Source organism: Callorhinus ursinus, unplaced genomic scaffold, assembly GCF_003265705.2.
Source record: "Callorhinus ursinus isolate GAN/ISIS: 27379988/994484 unplaced genomic scaffold, GSC_fseal_2.0 scaffold2, whole genome shotgun sequence".
Lineage (NCBI taxonomy): Eukaryota > Metazoa > Chordata > Mammalia > Carnivora > Otariidae > Callorhinus > Callorhinus ursinus.
The window spans coordinates 87,776,192-87,787,430 of record NW_027397064.1 but is presented as its reverse complement, the minus strand read 5'-3'; the positions used below and the strand labels follow the sequence as shown (position 1 = coordinate 87,787,430).

Here is an 11,239-nt window from a genome sequence, read left to right as displayed (position 1 = left end):
GTGCGGGAAAGAAGAAGAAAAGAAGACAAAAAATGAAAATGAAAAAGCAAATAACAGAAGAAAAGCCTCCAGGTGGTGAGAGAAATGGATTTTGTGGAGTAAATTTTTCACAGGATTTCTCAACCTACAAGCACTTAATTAGAGTTTTATTTAATCTCCTCAACAATTGGAAGGCATCGAAGGGCTTGTGCTTTAAAAAGATGGATGTGATCGCTGTGTCAGGGCGCGGAGAAAACGGTCACCAGAGGTGGAGGGAACATCAGGAGGTTTTCATGGTCTTCCAGGGGAGAGGTCATAAAGACCTGGACACTTAATACTGGATATATATGTTCCGTAGTATGTTCTGTTAATTAAACTTCTTAGTACAACAGTGCAGGAGAGAACTTGCTCTATATTTTATGGATTTCCAGGAGTGCTAGGAAAAGGGGAGAATACTCCACTAAGCAATAGCCCATTAAAAATTAATTTCTGCAGAAATTCATTAAAACTTGAAGGGATGAGGTGATTATATACGTACCTTACCTACCCACTCCCTAATAAATCCCTTTGGATATATGCATCTAGAAGTCATGTTAAAGTGGGGTAAAATACAGGCAAGATTTATATGGCAACCGGTATGGTCAGATGGTAAAATAAAGGCATTTAATGGTGAGAAATTTCAAACAGCTTTCCTCTGTAAATAAGCTGCACTATAAAGCACACATATGAATTCTCCTAATGCAGTTGAGTATTAACTTCCCACGCATGAATGCACAGATTATTAAACAATTAAATTAAGTGTAATTCAGAGGCTGGGAAAGTGGGGACATCTGAAATTAATCTGTTAATTATTAGCTGCATCAGGAGGGTCTTTAGAACAAAATAAACAAAGTAGTAAATTAAATTCCACCTTGTTGGAAAGTTGAATGTGTTTGACTCAATTTGCAAGTAAAAGTATGGAAGATGTAACTGAATAGTAAAATCACCCCCCTTATTTCTTTAGCTTTTCCTATCAGGGAAATTTCCTATTTTGTCAGGGAAGGGAAGAGAGGCAGGCGGGAAAGGATCGTAAAATAACCGTTCAGGGCTTTGCTGTGAAAGTCGCAGCATCAGGGCAGCAACGCTGATCAGCAACGGGGCTTTAAGAAAGGAAATGAACGATTAAACAAAGTAACAATTCCTCCCTTTTTTTGCTTGAGAACTAATAGAGTTTGCAGTTTAAGCTTGTGCTTGGAAAGGTGAATACATTTTTACACAAGATATTCCTTTATCACTTCCAGTTTAAACAGACTTTATTTCTAAGAGGACGAATATGGAGTTTTTATGTAGAGACTGTCCCAGAACCTGCCCGAAGCGGTCCTGAGCAAAGAGGACAAGAGCCCTGTCAGTGGGCAGGTACACGGCGGGACACACAGTTTTGCTTCTGCGGGGACCTGCCTGCCTCACAAGGAAATGAAGAATCAAGGGACCTCCTTGTTTCTAGGCTTCTATGTGTGAACTTTGGCTCTAGAGTTTGGTGCTAGTGTTTCTGTTCTATAAACTAGATCTCCAAAGACTGATCCTGGAAGGAACGCCAGCGGTAACATTCACTTGCTCCTGTAGCAGTTAAGGAATAGTTTCTTTTAAAAATATTTTCTGGACTCTTACTTCCTTTTGTAAAAGAGCAATTTCCATAAAGGCTTGACGTAACAGAGGCTTTTGGTTCAACAAGCTGTTTTTAAAATCATTCTTTTTATGTTGAAGATAGTTTTTGCTCCAAGTTTTGCCTTTTCCCATATGAGATACAAACATGGCAAGTTCCTTAAAGTTACATGGCTCATATCTCCATTTATAACTAGTTTAAACAGATTTAAGAGTAAGTTAAATTCATATTTATTATTTTTTCAAATGTACCATGGGTCTATACTCAGTAAACCAAGTATGATAGTTTAATGAGCAAAAAAAAAAGAATTATTGTCTGTAATATTTACATATTGAATACAGTATATTTAAAATTAAATTTTTGGCAGATTAAAGGGCAATAAGATACATATATTTGAAACTCTGAAAACTGAAACCATTGTGATAAATCACATTTTTTGGAAACAACTAAAATAAAGGATATCTAAAGTACAAAATAATGTGCAAATTTCAGAATGTTGGATCTCAACTATGCAAATTCTTCTACACAACCTAGATGGGGGAGAGAGAGAGAGAGAGAGAGAGAGAGAGAGAGGACATGAACATTCTGAGTACAGGCTATTCAGCCTGTCCTTTCTTTAGTCACCAGGAGCAAGCATGCGAAGAAACATCAGTCAGTGTGCTTGCCTAGCTCATCTGTGTTCCCTGATTCCTCTCAGAGTGTGGACAGCTCACTGTACTAAGAGAGAAATACCTCCCTATCAATGAAAAAACAGAGATCTATCCCAAATCTGGAGGGAACACAAATGCTTGTGTGGGATGTGTGTCATTGTGGGGTAGCACTTACTCCTCAAACACAGTGCTTCTATAAGGGGTCTATGTTAGTTGTACCGAAGTACCACCCACTTGGTGTCTTTGAACAATAGAAATGTGTTCTCTCACAGTCTCGAGGCGAGAAATATGAAATGAAAGTGTTGGCAGGGCAATACATTTTCTGAAGACTCTAGGAGGGAATCCACTCTGTGCCTTTCTCTATCTTCTGGTGTTACCGGACATCTTGGACTATATCCGGCTTTTGGATGCATCACCCCAGTCTCGACTGTCTACTTCTATCATCATGGTGTTCTCTCTGTTTCTGTGTGTCTGTGTCTTGTCTCCTCTACTTTTGAAGACATGGTCATATCGGATTAGGGGCTTCATCTTAACTTGATTACCTCCGCAAACACCCTATTTCCAAATAATATCACATTCACAGGTACCAGTGTCCTGGTGTCACAGATACTTCAACATATTTTGGGGGGAGGGGTGATTTACAATTCAACACACAACAGGGTCTTACAGTTAATTTTGACCATGAGTTTTTGTTTTTCCTTCTGTACTGACTTGAAACCTGAATTCCCATGTAGGATGTAATTCTGTGGGACATAAATATAATATATCAGAAATATTTCACCAAAAAGTGTTTTATGTTGAATTTCTTTTCCAATAAGAAACATTGATTCTTGTGAGAAATGATTATACATTTTCCTAAATATCCAGCTATAATCAGAATCCCAGAGAAGATACTAGGACAATACTTTACTTTTCCCATGTCCTTTTTTTTTTTTTTCCCTCTCCTGTTAATATTTGCTCTCCTTACATCTGAGCTGACAGGAAAAAAAACAAAGATTTAAGTCTACCTCAACCGCAATTAAGTTTCATCAGAGTATGTAATTACGTAGAATGAAAAGTTAAGCCAAACTAGTGGCAATTATCTTCAAAATAAATAGCTTTCCTGAATTTAACCAGTTTCCCCTCTTTGCTCTAGGCAGCTTTAAATTTAGTAAATCTTGAAAAGATAGGGTAAATCTCACTGACTTACATGAAAATAAGTTATAAACAGATCCAGTTTTATTTTATAGAGGAAGTATTGGTTAAGAACTAACTCTGGAGTCAAATAGCCTACGTATAAATCCTACTTCTGTTACTTACTAAAATGTAAGTTTCCCATCTGTCAAATGGGCATACTAATGATACAAACATCATAAGGTATTAAATAAAATCATTTAAGAAATTTTTTTGAATTTTTTGTTTTGCTTATAAATGTTTTCTAATTTTTTAAATACATATTTAATTAGCATAATTAAAGTCTTACAAGTGAATTGAGTAAGGTGGTTGATAGTCACAATCTGAAACTGTGGATTTATTCAGTAGAACATTTAAGTTTTGTTGATTAAAAAAAACTTTTTATGGTAAAACAGCACAGATTTTATTGTAAAAACTTTGACTTTTTTGGTAAAAGAAAAAAATGAACATAGAAAATTACACAAAAGAAATATATATATATTTTAAAGACTTTATTTACTTGTCAAAGAGAGAGAGAGAGCATGAGCAGGGGAAGCTGCAGGCAGAGGGAGAAGCAGGTTTCCGGCTGAGCAAGGAGCCCAATACGGGACTCGATTCCAGGACCCTGGGATCCTGATCTGAGCTGAAGGCAGACGCTTAACCGACTGAGCCACCCAGGCGTCCGAAGAAATATGTATTATAATGAGTTTTTATGGAGCAAATACCTTTACACACAGTACCGGGGTTGAAAATAGAAAGTTGTCAGTCGTTCCAGAAACCCCTCCCTGTGCTTGTCCCGCGGTCAATCAATCTCTTTTCTCTCACCAAGAAGCAACCATTATCCTGACTTATAGCAATTGCTTCTTGGTTTTTAATTACCCAAATGTGCATTTGATACTGCATTTGGTCATTGTTTGTACGCATTTCAGTGGCTACAGCTAGAAAATATATCCAAATTTATCCATACATATATACATGTATAATATGTGGGCATATCTATAGGTGTATACATTAAACTCTCTTGAGTTCAGACTACTAGTTATACATCAGACTTAGAATTGTGAAGTTTTTTGTTTAATCTCTTCTGTATTACTTTTATATCTCCTTTCTTTCATGCTAAGAAAATTGTTTTTCAAGAACACAGGGATGGCAGAATTAGACTATCCCATAATTATTCTTTTACTCTACTTCACACATTAGCCTTAGAAGAGCTATTCTAATATCATCCCCAGCAACATAACATTCTTACATATATATTCTCTATTCTTTCCTCATTTTTTTTATAGTTTTACCAGAGTCACTCTGTCTGAGCAATAGCCATGTCATATTATAGTCTTTTTTTTTTGACCCCTCATCCAGTCTTGCTTCTACAAGTAACGATATCACCATCTATTCTTTTTTTTTTTTTTCATTTTTTTTTCACCATCTATTCTCTTGCTATTTTGGTTGTATGGAATTTGATCTCTGTAAGAATCCTCAAGAAAGACTCATAGAAACAATATACTGTGAGTCTTTGCATGTTGATATAAATTCGTGTTCATTATATTGAAAGTCCAAGTGTTGTTGAATTTAAAATCAATGACTCATATTTTCTTTTTGAATATTTTAGTTCTGTAACTTTTATTCAAACAAAGTATTGCAGTTGAATAGCCTAAAGATACTCTAATTTTCTTTCCATTATAAGTCATTCACTCTTTTTGCCAGAGAATAGAATTTTTCTCTTTCCTTTTAAGAAAATTTCAAAATTTTATTAGAATATATCTCGGGTATGTCATGTGATTTTCTAATATGGAGTTTCCATTTTTTTTAATTTCAGGAATTCTTTAATAATTTTAGCTTTTGTTCTGTTCCTTTGCTTAAGTTTTCTTTAGAGACTCCAATTTTATATGTTAGATTTTGCCTATTGTAAATGTCACTGTATCAGATCTTTTATATCTGTTTTTTCATCTTTTTGATTTAAAAAAAACCTCTCATTTTGTATTTGTCTTAAGGCATCATATTCTGTATTTATTCTTCTGTTTTCCCTCTAATTTGGTACTTAGGTTAAAAATTATTTTTTCTTTTCACTTAAATCATATTGTTTCTGGATTTTTTCTAGTGTTGATTTATATTGTTCTTTAATGTATTGTATCATTTTATTAATTTTTATAGTATTATTTATTCATTTATTTATATTTTTAGCTCAATTAAACATAGATTATAAGAGTTTTAGTTTTGTTCTGTTCCTTGGATATGTCTTTCTGGCATGTTGTATGCTATTATGGTCTGTAAGAATTTTATTCTGCTCCTTGTTCGCTCTTTGCTGTAACAGTGCTGTTCAGATTTGATTTTGATACTTTTCTGTTGCTCATTTTTATGTGAACTCAGTTTTCCCCAAATTTTAGAGGAAAAGATGATTCAGGGTAGCTTTGATCACTTCACAGAGCTCTTTCTCTGTTGTTTTGTGTGGTGTTCAAAATTACGAAGCCTTGCTTTCTCAGACTCCTGGTTCTCTTCTCTGCAGCCTCTCTCTGTGCATCCACTTTTATCTGCACATTTGTTCCCTCTCTCACGGTCTCTTTCCTGCTCTATTTGATTTCACACTGCCAGTTTCTCCTCAGTGTAGATCCTTGTTCTGGAAGAGAGCTTTGGCTGGTCAGTTTCAATGAGTCATAGGATCTAGACTTCTCACTCTCTTTAAGGCTTTAGGACCTTTGAACTCACTGGATGGAAGACTGGGTAAAACTTCTCCTAGGTTCAAGTGTCTTTTTCAAGTTGGTCCAGTATGATTCCCTGAAGCTGCCTGTTCATGAGTTTAGGATTCTTCTGCTCTCAGGTGCGTCATTTGCCCTCTTGCTTCGGCCTGCTCTCTCCCTCACAGATACCACTGCCAGGCGGGTCTTGTGGCTGTTGCTGGATTCATCTCACTTGCTTGAACATTGTGGTTTGTAAAAATATTTTTTTGTGGTAGTTACTCTCTAGAGATTTCATTCATTCATTCATTCATTCATTCATTCATTCACTATTAGTTGTTCTGTCTGCTTTATTGTGGAGATTGGGAGAGATTCACAAATATGTTACTGCTGTTGTCATTTCCTTCTTTTTTTTTTCTAAACTCCAAAGATGTCATGCAGATATAACCTCAGTTAATGGGCTCATTTGGTCATTATTATCTGTTTAGCCATATCTATTTCCTGTAGCTTGGCAATGGAAGTAAAGATTTGTCTTTCTTTCCAGATGATCACGGAAATATGGAATCATAGTTTGAAATACAAGAGAAAGAAAAACCGTTGATTTGCAGTATGCAAGAAAATCTTAAGACCAATTTAGACCTTAGCCTAGGTGCTAATTTTATCTAAGCTACTTACTTTTGCACCTACTTGGGGGTACACTTACTCTATGAAGTATCTTGGTGGAGACTGTTCTAAATTGCTGGTTAATTTTAGTTGGCAATAAGCTCAGTCCTTTCAACACACTTACATCAAAGCCGTGGTCTGCTACACTTTGGTTTGTTGTGCAATGTAAACACCATTTCAAACTTGCAATAAGGATCACTGAAATAATTTCTACACTATACTACAGTACAGTACACAAACTATATGCACAATAATTAATAATTAATCAAGTAGGTAGTTTTAGTTTTAAGAACTTTTTCTGTGCTCTGAAATATATCAGGTCTGAGATGGCTCACCAATCCTCTTACCTAACCTTGTCTCCAGAGTTTGGTGGGCTGATGAGGCCAGTCTTCTGAATGCCATGAAGCAAAGTTTTAGAGTGATACCAGGCCATTTGGTCTTTCTCCTAAAGCAACTGAGATTATATTTGAGGTTTTGGAAACCTGTTGCTCTCTATAGCCTCACAGGATCCCTTGCCTGGGGGATATGTTATAGGGCCCCTTTTCTATGTAGTCTGCCATATTATCATCCTTGAAATAGCATTAGTCAAAGGGAACTAATATTTTTCCTATAGTTTATTTCTTTATTGGGGCTGAATTTGGGTTTTAATTTTTTGATCTGCATGTCTTCATTAAACAAATTGCAATGGTTAATTTTATGTGTTGACTTGACTAGGTAATAGTACCCAGATATTTGGTCAAACACTATTCTAGATGTTTCTATGAAGCTTTTTTTTTGATGGGATTTACATTTACATTTTTTTTAAAGATTTATTTACTTATTTGAGAGAGTGAGAGAGAGAGCACACGTGCATATGTGAGTGGAGGCAGGGGCAGAGGGAGAGAGAGAATCTCAAGTAGATGCCCTGCTGAGTACAGAGCCCCACAAGGGGCTCGATCTCATGACCCTGAGATCATGATCTGAGCCAAAATCAAGAGTTGGACACTTAACTGACTAAGCCACCAGGTGCCCTGGGATGTACATTTAAATCACTAGACTTTGAATAATAAAGATTGCACTCCATCATATGGTGGGCTTCATCCAATCAGTTGAAAGCCTTAAGAAAATTCTGACCTCCCCTAAAAAAGGGGATTCTGCCAGGAGACTGCCTTTGGACTTGAGCTGCAACTATTCTCTGTATCTCCAGCCTCAAGTTTCAGGTTTTGGAATTTTCATCCTTTACAACTGAAAATTCCTTAAAATGAATCTCTCTCTATTCTCTTCTCTCTCTCTCTGCACACACATGCACACACACACACACTAGTGGTTCTGTTTCTGGAGAACCCTAATACACTAATTATCTATACATAGTTAAAAATATTACAGAATTTGTGCACTGATATGCACATACTCTTTTTCTGTTATTCTTAGTTATATATGATGTTTTGTTCACTCTTCTGACAATGTGTTCTTCCTAAATGATTTTTCAGATAAAATGTAAAGTTATTGTGTGGGGAGACTCTATAGCCAGATAAGAAGGCCAAATTAAGATAGTTCTGTTCTAGGCCTTAAGAAAAGGAATTCTAGGGATGCCTGGGTAGCTCAGTTGGTTAAATGTCTGCCTTCAGTTCAGGTCATGATCCCAGGGTCCTAGGATCGAGTCCCACATCGGACTCCTTGCTCAGCAGGGAGCCTGTTTCTCTCTCTGCCTGTTGCACCTCCTGCTTGTGCTCTCTCTTTCTTTGACAAATAAATAAATGAAATCTCAAAAAAAAAGAAAAAGAAAAGGAATTCTACTTTTTGATTTCTCCCCTAGCAGATTGAATGTAAAATGTGAAAGATTTACAAGGAAAAAATGAGGAGGCAGATCTCCTGGTCTCTTTCCAGCCTGCACAGTAAACAAATGACAAAAGTCTTTATAGGTCACTTATAGCCTTGCTATGCTTATCAAGATAGGACACCAAAAACAAATTTGAGTCCAAGATGCCTTAGAACAAAATAGAGGATATATTTATGAATTTATATCAATCTATATTTATATCAATCTATAGATGAATATATATAAAACATACACATATATGTTCATAATATACAAGTGCATATTTATATCAGTAACTAAATGTAGGTAAGTTAATTAGTCAAGAATAGACTATTTCAGGATTCTGGATGTTTTCTTCTAGAAGACAAAATGACAGTGTTAAGTTTGGGCAAAATCCTTTGTGTAGTCCATATGGTTCTGAATTGTTACTAATGATCAAAATGAAACTATCTGTTGAGAGACATTCCCTGAATGAATAAATTTAACTGTTACAGGAATTGTTCTAAAGGAAGCATTATTGCCAGCATTTTATAAATAAAGCAACCGAGTTTTAAAGAAGTTACATAACCTGCCCAAGGTTATGTGTGATTACATTTGAAGAATCATCTTGACATTTCTCAAACCTCCATCATTAGTTTCAACTTCTGTCTATCTTTATTCATTTTTTTTATCTTTGTTCTCTTTTAAGGGCAAAGGCAAGTACCGAGACAGGTCTTTTAAAACACTCAAGTTTCTAATCATTCCTGCCCTGATTCCCCTTGGTCTATTGAGCTTGATCTTTGGTACATATCTCTCCAAAACACTTATGTGCATTGTAATGGTTTCTGACACTGGGCCTGATTAAGCAACATGCCCAAGATTGCACAGAGATTAATGGTAGAGCCATAAATTAAAATTTTCCATAGCTCTGTTCCCTTACTTTTTTGAGCTATGTTGCCTTCCCAAAGACATATTTGGATATTGACACATCTTTTGCAGTAAAAAGAACTCCTATGTTTCCAGTCTTGCCAGTCTAAATAAGAAATGCACAGGCATCACAGGCAGAGCAAAGTTGTTAGGGTAATATTTTCATGATTATATTCCTCTCAAGAAATTTTGTCCATTTGCGCAAGCTCATTCTCCAAATAATCGGAGGATATTAATGTTAAAGAGTGAAGAGAAGTATATTATTGTACTCTAGTTCTATATTGCCTAGGGACTCTCATTTATTCTTTAAAAGGTCATTTGAATTTTTGTTGAATAGAAATTGTAGCTAAAAGAAAAAAATCCCTCAGGCAAAATTAAGCAAGGGATATTTTTACATACCCAGAAAGAAAAGGGTTAATTAAACCATCACACTTAAAGCCACTTTTCTAGGACATTTCCTTTTACAGGATCTATTTGGGAAAATGTATGCAAATTTACATGGATTTGGTGATCAGTAAAGGATATTATAAAATGTCATTAATTATAAATTCTAGAGAAGAGAGAAAATGGAGTTTGAATGAACTGAGGCCATTTGTCCCATTATGTACATTCATCTGCATGTATGTGGAATTTACAGAATTGAAACTCCATTTATTGGACCCTTACTGTATGTTACACAAGGCTAAGGTACTTACATTTGCTATCTCATTTAACCTTCATATTTAATCTATGAGATCAATACTGGTATCCCCCATTTTATGTGTTAGAAAAGTAAGGCTCAGAGGATTTTGCAAAATGACGCATAAAGTAGAAAATCAGGCACCCTAACCAACTTTGACTTAATCTCTAGCCTTTTCAAGTGTTATCCTTCCCTGTGCATATCCCTCCCAGATATCCCTGTGTGTGTGTGTGTGTGTGTGTGTGTGTGTACATATCATACTCACATAGCCAAAGTACTTGTATTTTTCTGTTTGATATTAATAGCAATACCTGGTTTTTGTATTTTGGATAAGATGTCATTGGTTCCCATTGCTCACTCAGTCAATATTTGTCCGTAAGAAACACGTTTAATGTCTTATAGATCCCTTCCATTTTAAAACTATCAGATTTTTAAGAGGAATATATGATAAATTTCATTAAAACATGTTGTGGCATATCTATTGAGATAAAAGTGTTTTTCTTTACTCTTAAACTTTTACTCAGTGAATAACTACAAAGGACTTCATAGAGTTGAGTCTTTGCTGGCTATGGCATTTTATTCTTTTAATGCATTTAAAATCTATAATGTCAGATTTTGTTTGCAAATATTTTACTTATGAGTCTTTACATTTGTGCAGCTGTCACAGAAAGGACAGTGATTGACAGAAGAATGCAAATGTAGGTGAAAGATGTGAGACAATAAGCACATGAAGATGGCTCCTGAGATTTAAGACTTAATCATCCTTCCCTTTGGATAGACCAACATCCTTGATCAAATCCTGTGAACATGACCTGCCACCTCACTGAGTGCTAATCTGCTAGAGAATCACACTTTCTTGGAGGAGTGTGTGTGTGTGTGTGTGTGTGTGTGTGTGTAGTAGTAGTTATATACATTCCTGTGGCACATTCCCAAATGTGATCATTCATGATGAGTTTACTTGCTGGTCTGGGAAGTCAAATACAAAATATGTATTAACTGAATTAGGGAATATTCATTCCTTTTCACACCTTTGAAGCTATGAATAGCCAATTCTGACATAGTAGTTCACAAAAACTGGGGGGGTTGAATCAGGAACCA

At 35.7% G+C, this 11,239-nt stretch overlaps 1 long non-coding RNA gene across 1 annotated transcript in view; it reads left to right on the top strand.

Annotated features, from left to right (window-relative positions):
* Positions 1–2,016, top strand: part of LOC141374857 (uncharacterized) — a 2,595-nt gene extending 579 nt beyond the window's left edge. Inside the window, exon 3 of the long non-coding RNA XR_012382003.1 lies at positions 1,260–2,016. This is a non-coding gene — a long non-coding RNA (uncharacterized lncRNA). The remainder of the gene's footprint in view (positions 1–1,259) is intronic.
* Positions 2,017–11,239: the final 9,223 nt, after the last annotated feature.